Source organism: Anopheles merus, chromosome 3L (genome assembly GCF_017562075.2).
Source record: "Anopheles merus strain MAF chromosome 3L, AmerM5.1, whole genome shotgun sequence".
In the NCBI taxonomy this organism is placed as follows: Eukaryota; Metazoa; Arthropoda; class Insecta; order Diptera; family Culicidae; genus Anopheles; species Anopheles merus.
The window spans coordinates 15,316,519-15,336,563 of NC_054085.1; the positions used below are offsets into that span (position 1 = coordinate 15,316,519).

Consider the following 20,045-nt stretch of genomic DNA (forward strand, 5'->3'; position numbering starts at 1 on the left):
ATTTCCGACAAAAGCGGGGTCTTTTGGAAGCTTTCGTAAAGCGGGCGGGAAAGCTACAGCGGTTACAAACAAAGTAGGGAGAAAAAATAAGGAAGTGTCGAGTTGTGGTACCTCGTTCCGGTGGTTATGAAATGAGACACGAAACGGCCGCTTTTGGTGTGAAACTTTCGTGCGGGGTGAAGTTTGTAAGCCTTTTTGGTCCCGTTTTTCGCGAGCGGAAGCAAATATGCTAAGCGAGGCGTGCCGTAAATGGGGATTCGAAGAAAGTGAAAAGTTTCGGTTTTTATTGTCGGATCGGGTCGGGGGACTCAAACGCACGCAGCTTCATGGGTTTGTGCAACGGTAGGGTATTACAGAGATTTGTGCAAATGTGAAACTCGTGAGTTGTTGATATTCATTGGGGAGGGTTTAAAGGTTTTGAGACTAATTAATCTAAATTAAGCATTTTTCATATTTCTCATGCTCAACGGACCGTTTTTTGAACAAATTATGATTAATTCACCTTCCTTCCTTCTGTATAATTAAGAAATTCGCCAAGAGGACAACATTCAATACTTTAACGTGAAGTTTGGAATTGAAGTTTCAACTATAACAGGATTTGTATTTTCATGTTAATATTGGAAACTATTGGTATCTTCATCAATTAATTTGTTAATGTCTGATGATGATAATTAGAACCAATAAGAAATCTTTTTCGGGCAAACGTAACATCATGATCCCATGTTTTAAATAGGTCTTGGCAGGCATCTATCGTTAAATACAAAATTTGTTACGCCTCAGGCACTAAAATCAATTCATGCAGAATTATCATGCTTTGAAGATAATCGGAAAAATTATTAGATTGATGAGTTTTACTGGATCTGCTCTCAGAGTATTTGGAGCCTTGTAATCAAATATTTGCTGGGATGACTGGGAACAATATTTCTTGATAGTGTTAAGTATGTACGTCATGAAAGAGGGCTACAGAATCGGAACACTCTATTGCAACGAGGATACTTCAATGTCTTTGAGAACATCGAGGACATGAACTCAGTCACTCAGTCAGGCTTTTGAGGCTGACATATCCAAATATTCAAAATATAACTGATGATTGCATCAAAAATATATGAGAATTCCTTCATTGAGTAACCCTTACATCAATCTTTTATATAAACTTTTTGTTTAATATAAACTACCAGCCATATTCTCTTTTAACTCTTTTTTCTTATTAAATGTCCGCAAAAGATATAAATTTGCTCAATATTGTAATTGCATAAAACTACTCGTACCAAACGCTAACCCCAGAACAGAGACAGATGTGTCTCTACCGAACAAGCGCTTAGATAATACGTCTAAACATTCTGCAATAATACCACACCATTGCGACATTGGCTTAGATAGCTGATCGCTCCTATCTCGTACGTTCCGTCGCAATTGCAAATCCCTCGCTCCAATGCAACCTGATCCTCCCGCCCGATACACGGCGTGCACGGTGTGGTGTGGTGTAATATCCGTACCAGCAATTAAGTCCATACGCTGCCATTGTTTGTGGCCAGTCTACCTACATTCCAACACTCCGCGGCACACTCACTCACACACAGAGCCTGCATAAACGGCAATTGCAGGGCAAGCACGCCTGGTCTGCCAAACGCGTTCCCCCTACGCCACACAATGCGTCCTTGGTTTTGGGGTTTGGGGTAGCAGTAAACCGGCCAGCTGCAATGAATGTGCTCCCGGTTCTGCCCGAAATCGTTCGGTTTTTCGGCAAATGTGTCAAATTCCATGCACTGGCCGCGCTGAATATGTATTTTAAACCAAATGCCCCGGTACATGATGCAACGGCGACGACGACAACGACGACATTATTGCTTTTGGCCAGAAGCGGTCGTCGCTCGTCGTCGGCGGGGTGCAACCCCCATTCTCGGGAGAACGGTTAATCAGATTTTTGACAGGACATGAATGCATGAACCCCTGTGTACAAACGAGCCCCAACGTGCCAACCGACATGCACTAGCACGTTGTGCGAGGGTGCGCAGGTGAGTTTGATTGGAAATTTTGGGGGTGCAAAACTGGGCCAGGAATGATGGTTTTATTCACGGTTTTATTGGATGCGTTGTTGTGGTTCCTAATCGAAAGGGCTTTTTTGTAATAACAAGCACGAGCTCCGCTGTTGGTAGCAAGAGACAACGTTGTATATTAATTATATGAGGTACCAAAATGAGAACATTGAAGCGAAGCTTAAGCTTCTTCCATCACTTGGCTTGGGATGTATAATCGGCCGCAAGGCGTTCCTAATCAGCTCGCTCGTTATTACAACGTGCGATGAGCACTGGAAGCGAGATTATACACTCTACTAGAATCGCTCTAATGAAGCGCAGTGAATTGAATTCTCTTCATCATTCGCCGGAGTGAAATGTGACATGGGAAGGCTTACCGCCTAGCATCATTAGCGAGCAGCAAGATAATCAAGCCATCATCCGCTTCGCCATAATGTGGCTCGCCTCTGTCTGCTGGAGCTGCTGCGACAACAAATGTGTCCAAAGAGTGACAGCGAAACGGTGCTTGGATTGTAGGTCACAACTAGCAGGGTGCGAAAGTCTTTCATGAAGTCGAGATGAAGTTATTATTTTGTGTAATTAACGAAGCAGAAGCATGCTTGAAAGCTGCAACAATAGAACCGTAAAGTCACGCGCAGCGAAAGGAAGAGAATATGATTTGAACTATTTGACAAGTAACGCTTTATGTCAAACCAAACGTTTTTTTATCGTTTGGAGCAAACTTGGAGTTGTATAAGTTCTGAAAGGAGATAATTGTTCGAAGCGGGACTTTTATTGATACGAAGGAGTGAATATTAGCAAGAAGCTCGTTTTTATTCCTACAGCATTTGCTTGCTAAGAGCCTCATCTGCTGGTCGTGAATCGTTGCTGTCGATTTTTAGCTTCGATTTTTAGCTACAAAACATGTACTAAAATGCATTAAAATTCCTCCATTAAATAATATAAAAAACTCATAAAACCCTGTTCTCTCTGATACGCTCCTAATTCCTAGACAAGTCTAAATTAATTCTAACCCACACCTTAACATCATACAGTGCCGCTTGCCTTCCACCCCCGGGACACAGATTGAAGGCTTAAATATTTCAAATATCATCCCAAAATTGCTGTGGTTTTTTCTTCTTTCCACCCCGTGTACCGAGCCTTAACTCCGCTGCAAAGGGTCCCCACCGCAACCGGATGCCGGATAGTGACTAAGGAGAAAAGTACTGGTGAGACGGTGCTCTACTGCTTGTCTACCTGCAGCTACACCCAAATACCGCAGCAATAACATCAAACCATTGCACCAAAGGACGATACTTTGGCACCCTTCGTTTTGGAGAAGTGGAAAAAAGGGAAACAACCCAGCGTGTAGGTAATGGCAGCTTCTATTCCCTTTTTTTCCTTCCCTCACCAGGACAGAACTGTAGTGTTGTGCCATGTTTCATCATACCATGATGTGCAGGTGCTTCTTGGTGAGAGAATGTTTTTTTGTTTTGCTGTTGTGTCGAATCGCTCGTTTGACTAACTTTTAACTCCACTAGCTGGCAAACAAAACTCCAACCAACTAAAAAAACGCACAACAACTCCCGCACAGCTGCGTCCGCTTCGGCTCCTGCCTTCGAAGTGGGTGCAAAAGCAGAGGTAGCGAAAGGATCGCATCCATCGAAACGCGGCAAAGCAAAAATAGATAGCTGTGTGGATGTCCGCCCCCCTCAAGCCAAACTCCACCAAATCGGGTCGGTGAATTAGAGGAAAAAGTTTGCATTTTTCCACACCACGGTCGGAAGGGCGTTGCAAATCCACACGGCTGAACATATAGCAGCGTAGAGCGGTGAAAACTGGTCCAGCGTTGTATTGAACTTCCTTCTTTTTTGCCCACTTATGTCTGTGTGGCTCACACATCCCTGCCACCAAACAGGGACAGATCTGCGGATGTGTTCAATGGATAGAACGGTGTGATAAAGGTCCCCACACAGTGTGTGGTGGAGGAGCAAACAAACAGCAAAAAAACAAGAAGGGGCAAAACATAATCCCGTTTCTCTTCCCGTGGCGCTGCCGCGCCAGCCCGGGCTGGGTGTGATTGTGCTATGTAAAACAAGCGAATGATTGTTTATGAACAACTTTTTTCCGGCTACACTTTACGTATGATCACACACGAACTGGCGGTGCACTGGCGAGCGTTTTGCTGGTTTTGTCTAACCTCATCGCGCTAAGCGCTACCTTTTTGGACGCGGAGGGAATCGATAGAAACTATGCTTCAAAGCCGGCTGCTAGCAAGGGATGTTGAAGCAAACCAAAAGTTTGAAAAAGGAACGAAAAATAGAACCAAAAAACCAAGTGAAATAACACCAATGATGAAGGGAAGCGAGACAGGAATGGCAGATATTTCAACTTCATTTGGTTTTTGATTTTTTGATGCCCCAAACTTTCCAGTGCTGCCGGTGAAACAGTACACAACACAGACACAACTTTGAAACAATTCCGGGAAGCCGAACTCCCCCTGAACCGAACAACGTGGGAGGAGAAGGAAGAGAAGGAGGGGGACAAAATTTAACATTAATTCTGGGGAAAGCTTTCCGCATTAATTAGGGAGAGTTAGTGAAATTGTTTTTGCCGAGTTTGTTTTTTTTTTGCGACTGAGGCTGGCACAACCTCCCCGATCCGATGAAGCCGATTACTGGTGGAACGGGTGGCGTAAGCTTATTAAATGGGTTCGGAACTGGGGCTGACGAGCAGCACAGCAAATACACTGGAAAAGGCAACAAAAAAAGAAGTTACGATTAGTTCGAATGGAGGTAACAACAGTTTGAGTTTGCAAAAACTCAAAATTGTTTGGGATTTCAAAAATGTTTGTTTGCTCGCAGATTGATTTGAGTCGAGCAAATCGGGTGTGGGAGTGAGAGGAGGGCTTGCCAAAAAATCGCTTCGTTTATCTGTGTTTTATATTTATAGCATCGTACTGGGTTTTTCACAATTAATTTAAAGGCTCATCTCACCGCTCGGCGAGCGATTAGGCTCGCTTCGCTTGACTGCAGCTGGCATAGACAGTCTGCACCAAACATCCGACTGACCGACTTTTCGGTTTCCTCTGGCCGTTTTCTCATCTTCTCTCGCAAACACACACAAACCCAATAACAAAACCTGCGGCACATGCCTGCGCCTAAGCTCTTTTAATTTAATTTGTTTGCTTCATTTCTTTCTGTAGTTTATGCTTCTCTTCTCCCACAAGATTCTTGTTACCGGGGATGGCACTAGTTTCCAGATCCTACACCACCGTTCCGAACACAACCTTCTTCAAGTGGTTGGAGCAAACATTTTGGGCCGAAAGCTGCTGATTTGCTCCCATCCTCCCACTGGACGCCTTTTTCCACCAACACGTGCACGTGTTTTTCTCTCCAGTCCACCCTGTTCCGCTGTCGGAGCCTGCTGGCATCGTTTCTGTCAGCATTGATTTCAACCCGACGACGGCGACGCAAACGACGACGATGGCAGCGACGAACAGGCACGCACCCCCTTTTCCCCCGTTTTGCAACCCATGCTCCGTGTTTACGGTGGGATTCTTTTGTGTCCAGCTCCAGAAGAGGGAACAAGAGGCGTGAAACGACGGGAAGGGAATGGGCGAGATATACAGGCCGGTGAAGAAACTTCCGCCTTTGCGCGAAAGGAAAAAGTTCTTCAGCGAAAGGCGCACACGCTACGGCATTTTCATCGGTATGCGCGTAATGAGAAGAAAAACTTCTCGCTCCACGTTTGGTGTGCACGCTTCCTTCCTCTTCTTTTTTTATTTTTTTTTTGTTGGAGTTGAAGACCCAGCTGGACCAGAGGAAGGGAAAGGAGCGTGCTTCCTGTTTCTGTGAACGCGGTATAAGTGCTAAGACGAATCAGGAAAAGAAGGAAAAGGCGAAACTTTCTTTTCGAGAAGAATGTGGGCACTGTTTTTTTTTTAGGTTGGTGGGCAAAGAAAGGGCAGCGACAACACACGACGACACACACAAAACTTTAGCAACACGCATACACATACGAGGCAGATAAGCGGGTGGAACGAAAGTTCCCCCAACAAACACGCACACATACACATTCATACAGAATCTAATGGGATGAGGATGAGTTGAGGAAAACGAGACGTCTTATGAGTATCGCTGTTCGGCTGACTGCTGACTACTTACGGATTGGTTAAATTGGAAGAAAAACTGCACACTTAACGATGGATTGCGGTGCTTAAATCGTGCGAATCATGAGCTGAGAGCGTTGTCGGCGAGCTCGGCGTTGGTGATGTGTTTGAAAATGCAGAAAGTGAGCTTTATTTCTCACATTTTTGTACAGAATCAATCGGGTTTTTTGATACTAGAACACGGTTTAAACCATTGTAAATCATCACATTCGGGACACACGCTCAAAATTCAAGTGTAAGGCACTACCTCGTGGGTACTTTTAGTGGACACTCTGCGCGTTATTATTGTAGCATATTACTCTTACCAACACTGTGCAAAGACTGTATTACACAACGCGTCACCACCGAAAAAACGGGGCCAACACACTGACCACAACATTCACTTCTTTTCCGGTCACTAGCAGACTTTTCCAACAGCCCAAACACCACCACCGTTCACTGCAGCAAAGTCGAAGATGGCAATGTCCATCGCCAATTGCGAGGCACCCTCCTGCACGAACAGAAATCCACCCCACAATATCACTATTTTGACCTACGCTTTCCGAAACACGCTAGACGGAAAATTCCACCGTACGGTCGAAGTATCCGCAAATCCCCGTCTCTGTGTATGTGTGTGTGTCTGTTCAGCCAAACCATAGGAAAAAACTCAATGAATGTGGGAATGATGATAATAATGATGATGACAGTGCGAGATAGAGATAGAGAGGAAAGAACGCGCGCGCGTAAGGTCCATCCCCTGCGAAGGACACTCCGAAACTGATATATCCTTGCGGAACGCGACCGTGCTCGCTGCACGCAGTTCGTTGCACGCTCCGGCGAGAGCGAGCGCTCTGGCTCTCTCCTTCAAGAGTTTGGCTGTGCATCCTTCGATCTCCGCTCTCAGCGAACCTGAAAAACAAAGCATCCTTTTTCTTTCTCTGAGCTGAGTGCTGTGAACGCAGCTTCACCGCGCCGTGTTGAGTTCCGCACACAGCAAGTAGGGGAACGATTCGCACAAGAGGGTTCATTTGGTTTCGCATGTGGCAAGGGGACGATTTGGTTCCGTTCTTTTGTTTGTTGTTGTACCGCTTTCAGCTGCAAAAAAAAACCCTCCCCGAAGCACGGTGAGTCTGAGAATGCTCATTGTTATTTGGGGTTTAGGAATGTGCCGGCGGAGGTTGACGCGCGGCCGGGAATAGGGGCGTGAAGAATGATGTGTCGTTTTGCCAGAAAACGAGGTCAATGGATCCTAATGACCTTTTTTTATTTTATTTCTGAACGAAAGGCAAAGAGGCGACGAAAGAATGGGCCAATTGACGTATTGCCGGAAGTGAAGCGAGACTGGTGAAGCGAGTGGTTGATTGTGTGTGTGTTATTCTTCCCCCGGGGGAAGAAGGAGTTTTCAATTGTTTTGATTTCGAGCAATGGGATAAGATTACAGCGCTTCAAAGAGCACGATTGTTCGTCAAACTTTTAATTGAATGTTAATCCGATCTGAAGGTGTCACACACACACAAACAAAAAAACGTAGCTCCATAAATTACAACCCACACAACATGACAATGTAATACTTTGTAGTTGTTTCTTGGCTTCGGCGCTCTAATTTTGAACATCGTTTCCCAAAATTCCGGTGCTTATCTCATTTCAGCTGCTCGGTTCACATTCCACTGCCAATAAATCTTAAAGCCCGCCGGAAAGCCGGCACGATGATGAGTGATTTATGCGTCGCGTGTCCAAAATCGTACTAATGCTCCGGAAAAGCTACGAGCTTTCCAGTCGAGCGTTGGAGCATGCAGGGGTACGAGGCCTCTGTCCGTCACTTCCTTTCTGGTCAAATCGAAGCGGATATGTTTCGGAAGGGTGCTTAAGATGAGAATCGCAATCACGAGCCCGCTCTTCACGTGCGACCATGTGAAGTGAGCTGATGAAGGCGTGGAGCGCTGTTTTATTTTCGTCTTCTTCTTCTCTTGCACGGTGGATTTTGGAAATGTTTGATCCCCGCACACTTAAAGGGTGATTGGGAAGAAGTGTATGTCTGTGTCTGCAGTGAGCGATTAATGCAAAGCTAGAAGAGAACGAGAGCGAAAAGCGCTACGAGAGTTTCGGCGTGGAAATGGGCTAGTACGCGTGCGCGCACCCGCTCACATGCGGATGCAAAAGTCAAAACAAAAACACGCTTCACAAGGCCATGAGCGTTTCGCCCGGCTATCTGGTCCGGGGGAGGGTTGTGTGCAGGAGGCAGGGAGCGAACACTCTCGAGGGACGGTATGTCGGTTGCCACGGAAACCGGCAATGAAAGTTTTCCCTTCACTGGGGATGAGATTGCGGTGAGAGATGAAGAAAACTCACGACGCATGAATGCGGTTCACCGCTCGCGTGTGAGCGATGAATCATGGGAATGAATCAAATGAATGCTGGCTTCCAGTGAATCGAAATGAATTCCTGATGTTGCCTTTTCGCCTGGAATGAATTGAATCGAGTTTATAAATTCTTACTTTCTCAACATATTGTTACTCGCTTTGAGCTAAATAAACTTACCAACAAATCAACCTACTGACCTTCTTCGGTTATGAAATTCCTTCCATTGCAGTTGTTGTTGCCCCTATTTCGATCGGTTCGCCCTCGTTCGATTGTCCTCTATTCATCAACCCGACCGACCGAACGACCGTTCGGCAAAGCCACAACAATGTGGAAATCATTAGCGACGTATTGTTGCCCGCCGAAAGCAGCATCCGAACTGAACGGAGAAGTACGGTACGGCAGCGAAGGCCTGCAACACCCCCTTTCCAAATTGTCAATGGAATACGGAATGTCTTTTCATATTTATTATTATTAACGTTTCCGTTTTCTGTCTTGATGCAGCCACCAGTGGATAAGGAAGGAATTGCAATTCACTTCCCGCCGAATTATCGGGCCCTTTTTGCCTGCGAGGCGGAAAATTTAGCGCGCAGCTCGTTCGTAAGAAAAAGGAACTCGCAGAGTGATGAAGAACGACGGAAAAAAGGAAAAAACAGGACGAAATGTGACTTTATTTTCTTTTCCATTTTGCTTCGACTCTCCATCGTTTCTTGTTGTCAATGCAAATTATTCAAGGGGTTTATAGCGCCAGGGAGGAGAAGGCCTCCTTAAGACGGGGAGAAGGTAGAGAAAACGCTGAAGGCGAGCAGAAGACGGCGTAGTTGTGGGGGATTTCGAGAATATGTTTGTGCTGCGCGTCCGATCGGGTCGAAGTAATTGTGGTGGGATTTTGTGTGAACGGAAATCTAATGAACTGGTCAACATTGGGGAAGCCGTGGGAGAGCAAGCATTGGCAAAAGAAGGGCAAAAGGAAGAAAAAGAAGACACACACCATCCGGTTTGTGGTCCGAACCCGGAAGGATTTCGGGGCACGCCGGTGGAATTTCCAATCGCGTTGATTCACGGCCCGGAAGCTGAATTTGATTGGTGATTGGACGTTGGAAAGAGAGAAAAAGGGAGTGATCGGTTCAGACCGAAATTCGTATGTGTTGATCGAGCAGTGGATGCTGTGACAAATATAAATAACTTTTACTTTCGTCATGGAGATGGTTTATTGCTTACTCGAAACGATTATTGGAATATATTTGGGGAATATATTTGAAACATAAAAATATGACATAAATATCACGATTCTTTTTTAATTGAATCAGAATGTTTTATACTTTCATTTGCGTAAAACTGCCATTTTGATCGATACACTTCACTCGGAAGAAATCGAATCAAATTAAGCCACCACAGTTTGGCACGGCCAAAATCATAAAACCAATGACAAAATAAACAGAACCGGAAACGCTTTGCCCGCTCGAAACTATTTCACTCGGGCATCTCAATCTTTTCTTTTTCTAGACCGTTGCCTTCCAAGACCTTCGCAAAAGATCTTTTAACACACACACACACACACACACACTCAGTCAGGAAGAGACACAAAACTATAAAAGAACAATCAACCAAATGAAGGAATTAAACTTTGATTTCTCTTGGCGAGGTTTCTGTCGTGGCCGCTTCTCGAGTTTGAGTCAAAGTTTTGCTCCCTTCTCATGCTCCCGGTGCCGCTTCCCATCAATACAAAAAAGCAATATGAGCAATGGAGAACGAAAAATCAAATTAAAAATAACACCAAAACTCTAGAAACTTGAAAGCACAAATAGTTATCGATAGAAAGATTGTTTTTTCTTTTTTAAAAGCGAAGGGGCGAAGCGGGTTTGTTTTCATCCTCTCTCCCGTTCGATTCGATTCGAAGTGGATGGCTCTCCCCCGGTTTCTGCATTGATGGACGGCAATTCAATCGCAAATGATTCGAAAGTAAATAATTCAATTTGAGCACAGGCGCGAACCGGTGCCCTGGCTAAACAGGGCGAAATCAAATCACCTGCAAAAATGGAGCGAACGCGCTAACAAGAAAAAAAAGGCTTGCCTTCGTTTGCATTTGATTTTTTTGTTCTTCCATTTTTTCCCTTCATTTTTCTTGGCTTTTCGAGCCTTTGTTCTGGGGTGGGTCATTTTCCCGCGAAGAGAGGTTGAAAGGAGCCCATTTGTGCCCTCTCTTTTCCAACGCTTTCCAATTTTCCTGGATGGTCCTTCGGTTGCACGAAGGCATCCCGGGAGCTGAAAGCTAATTTCACGGACAATTAGGCGAGCAAGTAATTAGACAACATCTATAATAACAATTATTGCTACGGTCGCGCGGACAAGTCGGACCCCCTTCCCTGTTTTGATGTATCAGTCAGTGAGTTCCCCCATGTCCTCGCGGATTGGCTTATAATTCAAGCGAAACCCTATTCCCCCTGTACACTTTGCACTGCGCTCGAGATGTATATCCCTTTACAGGATTATTCTCCATGTTCGCTATCGCTCCATCGCCCGTTTATTCGGACCATACCACTACATAAAAAAACGACCACCACAAAAGCTTATAATCGGTTAACTTTTTCACGCGAAATGAAACGAACGACGATGATGATGATGATGTTGTTGGAGAAGTTAGCAGACGTAATTGTTAAACTTTCGCGCTTGCGGAAGTGCGAGTGGCGCAAGTGAGCATGCCGGACGGGAGATGGCTTTCTAACAGGCATCTGCCAGTACCGCTTAGGATAATTAGGAAATGATTTAAGCGAGTGGAAAAATTGGAAAAATGCTTATCGAAATATTTCCCACCGATAATTGAAAGGCGCCTTCGCAATTACTGGCCAGCGCCAGCACAGCAAGTGGACGGAGAGAGAGAGAGTTTGGATTGGAGAAACTTTAAATGTGGCATTCTTTTTGCGTTTGCTGGAACCGGTTCCGAAATGGAATGCTGGAACTTTAATTGAAAAATGTAAAGCGATTGTGAAGAAACGGCGGTCCATTCCTCGGTAAGGGAGTGTGATTTAGCCGCGATCGGTATCGATGCTATCAATGACCTACATTTCATGCCTTCTGCGACGCCTCTGCAAGGAAGGAAGGGAAATGAAATCAAACACAAACATCATCGGGGACAGTGGTGGCTTTTTAAATTAGATTTTTATCATACATCCGATGCGATGCGCCCTGGCAGTGTGCGATTGGTATGCGCTGATAGCTGAAACCTCCTGCAACCGGCTGTTAAGACGCTTTGCTATGGAAATGTGTGTCTGCAACAATGATCCCAGACCAAAGCCTTCGCTTAAATGTATTCGTGTTTGCCGTGTTTGTGTGTGAGCGCTATTTTTTTTTTTCATTTCACACAATCGTAAAGATATAAAATTTCCTCTATTTATCAGATACCATCAGGGGTTTGGTAACCTTCCTATGGGCAGCGGTATTAAACTTTACCCATCGTGTCGTCACATTCAGTCGTTATCGTTTCATGGTACCGTGCCCGCCATCTGTGCTGGGAAAACCCCCGTTTGCACAATCGTTTTGAACGTGAGCCAACACTCGGGAGCTAGTTAACAAACATACGGCCAAAAGGCGGCTTTAGGTTGGATGCTTTTTTTCCTTTCGTGTTTCCAAATTCTCATACCGTTTGAAAGAATATGTTCAGCTTCTGTGTGTATCTGTGTGTTTGTGTGTTTGGGTGGTGTAGCTAGGGGTCAGTGGTGGTTGAAAAGGATTGCTTCCGCAAGGAAATGAAGAAAAAGCGCCAACCATCTCGAAGCCTTGGATCGGATTTTTAATATTCCGATGAAATATTGAAATTGAAATATTTCGGTGAAATATTTCGCTCTTTTAAATTGCGCACGAAAATAGTTCACTGCGTGTGGAGTTTTGTTTGCGTCGTGCCTTAACGACCTATATTTCGTAAAAAATTAAATCAAAAACCTTAAACGAAAAAAGTCTCACAAAAATAAATACAAAAAACGACACTCTGACCAAAAATCCCAACACCGATGCCAAACAAAGCAGCACCGGGAGGCTTCAAAGCAGGGCAGCATGAACAAATGCTAAGCCACTAATACTCTGCACGAAACAAAAAATTAGCTCCCGAAAGCTTACAGTATGGCTTTCGGGGATAGCCCCCGGGCCCGAGTGCTGCAACGGAAGCTTCATGATAGTAATAAAAATAAATGTTATAATAAAAGTTTGTAATCCTTTCTCGCAAAAAAAAAACATAAATACACACACACAGTCACATACTGCACATACTGCTCTCTGTATGCCAATTCCCACACAAAGCGAACGCTTTGATCCTCTGGGGCGGGCTGGGAAGGTGTTAGTGTACTTATTGTCTCAGTGCCAAAGTTCGTGCATTTATCCAAACAGCTCACTTTTACCACGAAAAGCGGGGATAATGTTTGATAGTTTTCACACCTCTCAATTTCCGCCCGTTTGTGGAGGGATTTGGGACATGAGATAGGGGGGGTTTTGAGGACGAAGACTGGAGGCATCGTGCAGAAAGAAATCGAGCACACGCTGCACCAAACAGCGCTCTGCTCAAGAAGGGCAAACTTTCGCTCCCGGTGTGGTCCGCTGTGAGCGAAAGGATTTGCGAAATACTTTAGCAGCTTGGGCACGGCGCGCGGCATTTGCCTCCGTGAGGGGGTGTGCTACTGATGAGGATCAAACCCCTGCTAGAAGCCAAAGCACTGGGAGCTTGGGTAGAAGCGCATAAAAATTAACTCTTACCATCCGTTCTTCGTAAACTTAAAGCTGCTTCTTGCCCTGCAACTGGCATTGCATTGCTGGAGAAGTTGTGCCGAAAAGGATTTCGGTTGAGGTATAATCTTTGCTCCCTGGCATCGGTAAAGTTTTTGAGTGGAGCATGTGAAAGGACACACATACGGACAGGCAATAGGGCATTAGAAGCAGGGATTAGCGATCACCCAGGGCAGGATGTCAACGAGACGAGCTGAGAAACGTGTGAAGGTGGGTCTTAATGAGGTGATCTGGTTGTACGACAGACGAGATTTGGGGAATGAGAACCTCTTGAAGTAAGATTAGCAAAAAGGAGCATAAGATGTGTACACCGAATTTCGTTTGATTTTCGAAACTCTTAGCGAGCAAAGCTTGAACTTGTCTTGCGGTTTGTCACTTCGCTTCCTTCAAAGTAAAATCTTTATCATCGCTTTTTCCTCCTTCAAGGCTCGCAACACAATTCCCATGCAGTGAAATGAGCGCACGCCTGATACCCGTTCTAATTCGAAATTAATTGTCATGTTCTGTGGTGTGCTTCCCCACGCGCCCTGTCATCACCACATTGCCCGACAGCACGTCGGAGGGAAAATGTGGGACAATCCAGAAATCAATTTCAAACGCCACCCCGCCGCTACGCTGTATGTTTAACGACGCCGCACGCATGTAACCCGGGCTCCGAGGAGTTGTGTTAATATTAAATTTCAATCAAACCGACCCACAAACAGTCGTGCGCGCCGAGCACCCCAATCCAACCCGATTAAGTGCCGGTGGAAACGAGAGCGATTTAATTGATTGTTTGATGGTACGGTGCTGTTGCTCGTGTTGCTTTCAGCGCGACTGTCGTTTGAAGTACCCGCCCGTTTTGGCCGTGGTCACCACCAGCGAACGACTGCGCTTCGCAAAACTAATTTAAAAACAAGCGTCCCACTAATCGTGTGTCATTCTGCGTACGAATGAATCGTCTTGTATCGATGGGTTATTCGGTCTTTAAGAGCTCGATGGAAAGAGTGGCACACACACACACACACACACACACACACACACACACACACACACACACACACACACACACACACAGTGTAAGGAGTTTGAGAAGGTTCAACGACAAGCACCATCGGTATTTACATACCGATTGGGTACGACCTTCTTTTTGCTGAAAAAAGGATTGAATTTTGGAAGACGATACGGGTTGATGGAAACCTTAATCGATTTTCTGACTCTTCCGCTGGATGCCGACTGTTGGCGAACTATTTCGACCGCTTGACCGTAAATCAATCAATTACGGGACACTCTACTCGGAAGCCGTTTCAATTTCCAGCTGATAGGCAAATTTTACAAATTAGTTTTACCCCTCCCCCCTTTCTCCATCCATCTGCCTCCCCATGGAGAAAGGAATCAATATTTCTTCCTTTTTTTTCGAAGAGGTGACATTTAAATAAATTCCAATATTCAAATTAACAATCCACAGTTTCGGTTCAATGCAGGAATTCAGCTTTATTTGAAGTGACATCTTCCCGACGATGACGACTGGCTGACTCCGGGTCCGGCTTTTGGGACAACTTGCAATCATGCAGATCGAACCAACACGAAAACCAACCGGCCACACAATTTAAGGTGAACCATCAAACTAACCCTTCCCACCTGCCGATAACTTCGTTTCATTTACGTCGATTGCCATTGGCATGCAGAAGCAGATTGCGTCCAAACGGTGCGTCCATCCATCCGTCCAGTCGAATGGGTTGGGATCGGTTTGTCCTGTTGATGAAAGTTCTGACACACAAACACACACATGTGCAATCGATCTGGAAGGTTTCGATAATACATAGCTAAGTTCCAAGAGCCTTTCGTCCTTGAACAACTTGGAATGGGGAATGTTTGACTTGGGCTTAGAAGATGATTCGGTATCGAGCGGCGCCCGGGAGCTGTCAAGCGCTGTCCAGAGCAGAACCGAACTTGCTGGAGCTTTTGTCTTTGGCGTGTCCAGTGGCACGAGCGCTTTGGTGAGTGAGTTTGAAATAGGTGTCCACTTGAAAAATGTCAGCCAAACTCGATGACCCAATTTGTTCTGGTCAGGGATCAGGTTCTGGTGGTCCGGGAGCTGCAACATCTTGTTCGTAAATAATCTTCAGTGTTCGATAAGCTTTTGCGAGAACGCTGTTTGCGTACCGGAGGGCCGGTGAGTTTATTTGCATGGCTCGTCTAACGCTTCAATGGTTTAGCAAATGCGTCTGTGTATGTTGCAAATGGAAATGCTTTAAATTTTTGGACTCTATTCTGTACTCGATCGAAGCTCTCCTCTTTGGTTGATTGGATTGTTTAAAAAGTTCTTTATTCGTGCAGCTCGATCGGGGGCAGTTCAACGCGCACGGAGAAAAGCTTCCCAAAAGTGATAACGATGCAAGCCTGATTTGAATTCTGATTTGCTTAAGCAATGCAGAAACGACTTCGACCACATCGGATGGATGGAAATAGAGTGGAAAAGGAACGGACACGAGAGGAGGCTAACACTTTCCCAATCCAAATGCCATGAATAGCTGATGCTTGTTAAAACAAACAGAGCTCGAAATCGAACTACAAAACAAACTCCAAGCAACACAGTTGCCTGAATCGGTGTGCGATTGTAGAGGAAACACACAGCTGCAAAGACAGCAACAGAAGAAGAACAAAAAAAAACAAGCGCTCCCTTCCTTTACTTCCAACGCTTGCCCGAGCGCATTCTCAGCTTTTCGAATGCAATTTCTTCCCTTTTGTAAATGCAGCTGCTGCAATGCAATGCACAAAACAAAAGAACGAACTCTTCCTTGCATTCCCTGCATTCTCTGCTGCTGCTGCTGCTGATGATGATGGTGATGAGATTGGAAGCAACTAAGTAACGGGTGGGACGGCCGGCGGCCAGATGATTTTGCTTCTCCCAGACAAGAAAGTCTCCCTGCTTCTGGGCGGAAAAATGGCTAACAGATGTAAAATAAATAAAGCAAAGCAGAAGCGAGTGTTTGCTGCCCTCATACTACGCCTTTTACTTTGGTTTGCCCCTTTAGTGTTCTTTCCCCTGTTTGGGAGAGAGAAAGAGAATCGGATTGAAATACATGCTTGGGACCGTTTGTCTGCAAGTTAACTAACATTTATTTCGTGTCCCTTAACCACTCGCTCCGATTGTGCCCATGTCCTGGGAAGGGATGCAGTAGGTTCCATTGCTTTTCCGTTTTTCTCGACAGGGCGGGCACACGGGGAACGATTATGATGTACTAAGAACCAGTTTGCAAGAAGGTAACATTTGCCGACGGAACCTAGGCGACGGGTGTCTTCCAGTTTTCCGAAATGCCGAATCGAAAGGATGACGCTGCTGCCGCTGCTGGTTGCCTAGTTGCGCCCGTTGCTTTGTTCGAAGACCGGCAACAAAACGGCACTTCGAGCTGTGACCAGATGTGGCCAAACTAAAGGGCGATCACCCGCCCGGCGGAGTGGCCCATGCACAAAGTACACTTTTTGAATGATTGCAGCTTGATAAATACAATATTCATGAACCTGTGCAATCAGTTCACCGTGGATGGAGGTTTTGTGTTTCTGTGTTGTACCGGGGGTGAAAGGCGGGAAAGAAGTTTTGAATTATGGAAGTACAAAACAAAAGCTTCGAGAAGTGGTGAAGAAAGAAATCAGGACCATGTTTAATAATGGTAAGATGAGATTGAATCGAGCATCGGTACATAAGTCATTGAGAGTTTCGTCTGCTTTGGGAAATGGGAGTTCTTCTATAGGAAAAATTCCGATGGTTTGAATTTATTTTGAATTTATTAAGACTGAAATCGGTACTAATATGTTTATAATTACAGTATTGCTTCCCGTCATTCGTTTATTCTGTGTAAGGGAATTGGGGAGAGCACATTGAGCTTTTGTAATTCCCCAATGTACAAAGCATATGGCACATTGATTATATTTTAAAAGCTCTCTCTGCCATTGGAAGATTTCTACAAAGATTGATATTAAACTTTTTTACTTAAAATATATCGAGTTTGAAGATGCACGTCATCTAGACCTCTTGTGCCTTATCTCTAACGACCATAACTCAATCAATGAACTTTCAGGAGCTCCAAAATCAAATAAACGGAAAGCTACACCCGAGGCAACACTCAAAAGTTGTTTAGAACAATACAACTTCAATACTATTGATGGTGCAACACATCAAAAATTGCAACATTCATTGCGTTCCCTTTAGCATTATTAAAAAAAAATTAACAATTAAGCAAATTAAAGGATAAATTCCGTCCAAAAACAATCCTTAATTCTACTGTGTACCTTGAGAGGATCTACAGATTAAATAGACTTGCATCAATAACTGAACATGCTATGTTGCTATGGAGTATCCAAGAGTTGAGTTCTGACATCCTAGGACCGCTGGAAAAGACATTTCTTCTGTGACCTGCATACACAAGTTTGAAAAATTCGCATTAAGAAGACATTTATCTTATAGAGAAAAAAGTGATCATCAAAGATCTGGATTGCGCTATAGCGACTCCAATGCGCTATCAGATGAATGACGACGAGACATAATTAGACAAATTTGCTGGACTGCATCATTCTATTCACAGAAATTTTGTAAAAAAAATAAGACAATGCTAATTACTTGCTGTATTTATTATTACACGAAGCAAGATGAATTATGTCGACAAGCTTCTCGCAATAAAGGGTATGAAAATGGCATGTCCTCATTGTTATCGTTACTCCCTACACCCATCATCACAATTCACTATTCAATACTTTCTCAACCAACTACAGATATTGAAGCTATTGCCAGTATTCCTCCACAAACCTGGAACATCCTACCCATTTCCACCGTTTCCTGCCTCTTGCACATCCGCTGCAACGCGTTCAATAATTCCCCGCAGTGGACGGCAGGGCGAGGGCCCGGGATCGGTGAGATTTATTGAAAAGTGCATCGATGCTGACGGTGTAGTGCAGGCGCTGAAAAATGACTTTCCAGTTCCGCTCCAGTTCGCCGGGCTATGCTGGGGGGGCGCTGTGCCTTTGTAGCTTCTTGGCGCATTGTTTCGGTGCCACCGCCTGTACCGTACTGCTTAATTTAATTTCAGCTAATTATGTTTTGTGTTTCATAATGCTCGTTTCGCCACTGTCGCTCGTTTGCGTTATGGATGGGCTTGGGCTTGTGGGCGCGCGATCGTGTCAGCAGCGTCATCCTCATCCCCCGGCAGTGGCGGTGGCAAGGAAGCGAGAACGATGACAATGTGTTGTTTGCGTTGCTGCCATGGTAGATACAACACGCGGCAAAGGGTTAACACGCTTTGAAGGGTGTTTGGTGGCACTTTATAGATGTATGCCACTGTCACGTTGCTCGCAGCAGCAGCAGCAGCAGCAGCAGCATCATCATCATTTTCATCCACCGTTTGGGGCTTTTTATCGGAAGCCGGTGCTCAACTCTTGAGGGATTTGATGGATTTTCCTGCTGCTGTGTGCTCTTGCTGCTGTGAAGCGCCTTGGTCACACTTCTTATAGCGGTGCTTATGGACACATAGACACATCGTTGGGCTTCCCTTTTTTTGCACCACGGCCCCGGCATCTCTCGAGAATACTTTTATAATAGAATTTACTCCTCCACTCTCCCGCTGCAGCTGCTGCGCAACGCTTTCCAACAGCAACGGAAAGAAAGTAAATGGAAAAATGGATAGGATAATTCATTTTTCTTCGGTGAGTTTGTGTGCCTGTGTGTGAGCATGGAGCAACAAAGCAAAAACGCGCCCGAAGGACGGATACAAAAAGTGGTAAATAAAATCGGATGTAGTCGAAAGCAGCGCAAGACAACTGCCCAACCCCCTTTCGCAAACTAGTAGTCCTAGAAAGCTTGACGGAAAAGTAAACAAGCAAAGGCAATGAGCGGCAGAAGTAGCGGACAGAAAAGAATGGTGTAGCCGAAAGGGCGAACGAAAAGTTTTAACGAAATAGAGTAAACAAAATAAAAAGAAAATTCGCTGGTTTGTTTTGACGAAGCAAAAAAATAAATAAAAGACAGCAAAAAAACAAACACAACACAACAGCCCCGTACCAAACCAAAGACGAAACAGCGCTTTTTTCTCGTCTGGGTGCAAATCAAAAACGAACTACACATAGCCCCCATTGGGCCGTCCGCCGACCAACTATCGTGAAGTGGACCCACCGCGTACAGAGGCTCGGACGAACTTAATTAAATTGAAATTTAATTTCACTATTGTAGCCATTTTTCACTCTCTATCTCTCGTGCGGGCTTGTGGGTCGGAGGCCCGAAGCAAACTGCACATTGGCTACGCAGTTCGGGGATGTCTGTAGCTAACTGGAGCTACACAACCATTTAATTTCATCCGCTGGCGATGGCAGGCGGATTGAACAAATGCATTACAAAGAGGACCCCCCCCTCCCTCACTACTCAAGTGGCACTCTTTAATGGGGAAGGGGAGTACCTGGGGGATGGAAAGAGCGGAAAGAAAGCTGGTTAATTTGATGAAAAAAGAGTCGTAAATAAAATGTTGTGCCAACAAAGCAGGAGAGCATGTGCTAAAACATATTGAAAAACATAAATTTGGAGGAAGATTTTAAAATATACCATTGTGAATGCGGGTGCGAACGCACGAAATGTCATCAAAACTTTTAATTTAAAGTGAAGCATAGAATGAATGTTTTGCTTTATTATCGTTTGCTGAGTAACTGCGGCCGTTTTTCTTTCTATTCGTTGATGATGTTTGATTCACTTTGTTTTAGTTTGTTCAACCTTCATTTCTATAACC

General features: G+C 44.9%; 1 protein-coding gene across 3 annotated transcripts in view; it reads right to left on the reverse strand.

The window, feature by feature from the left end:
• Positions 1-6,932, reverse strand: part of LOC121599301 — a 51,066-nt gene extending 44,134 nt beyond the window's left edge. For 2 of the 3 annotated variants that reach the window (XM_041927011.1, XM_041927009.1), the window contains exon 1: positions 6,723-6,932. The gene's annotated coding sequence lies outside the window, so the exon portion shown is untranslated. Of the gene's footprint in view, positions 1-6,491 lie in introns of all 3 variants that reach the window. The other variant, XM_041927010.1, reaches the window with a different exon arrangement.
• Positions 6,933-20,045: the final 13,113 nt, after the last annotated feature.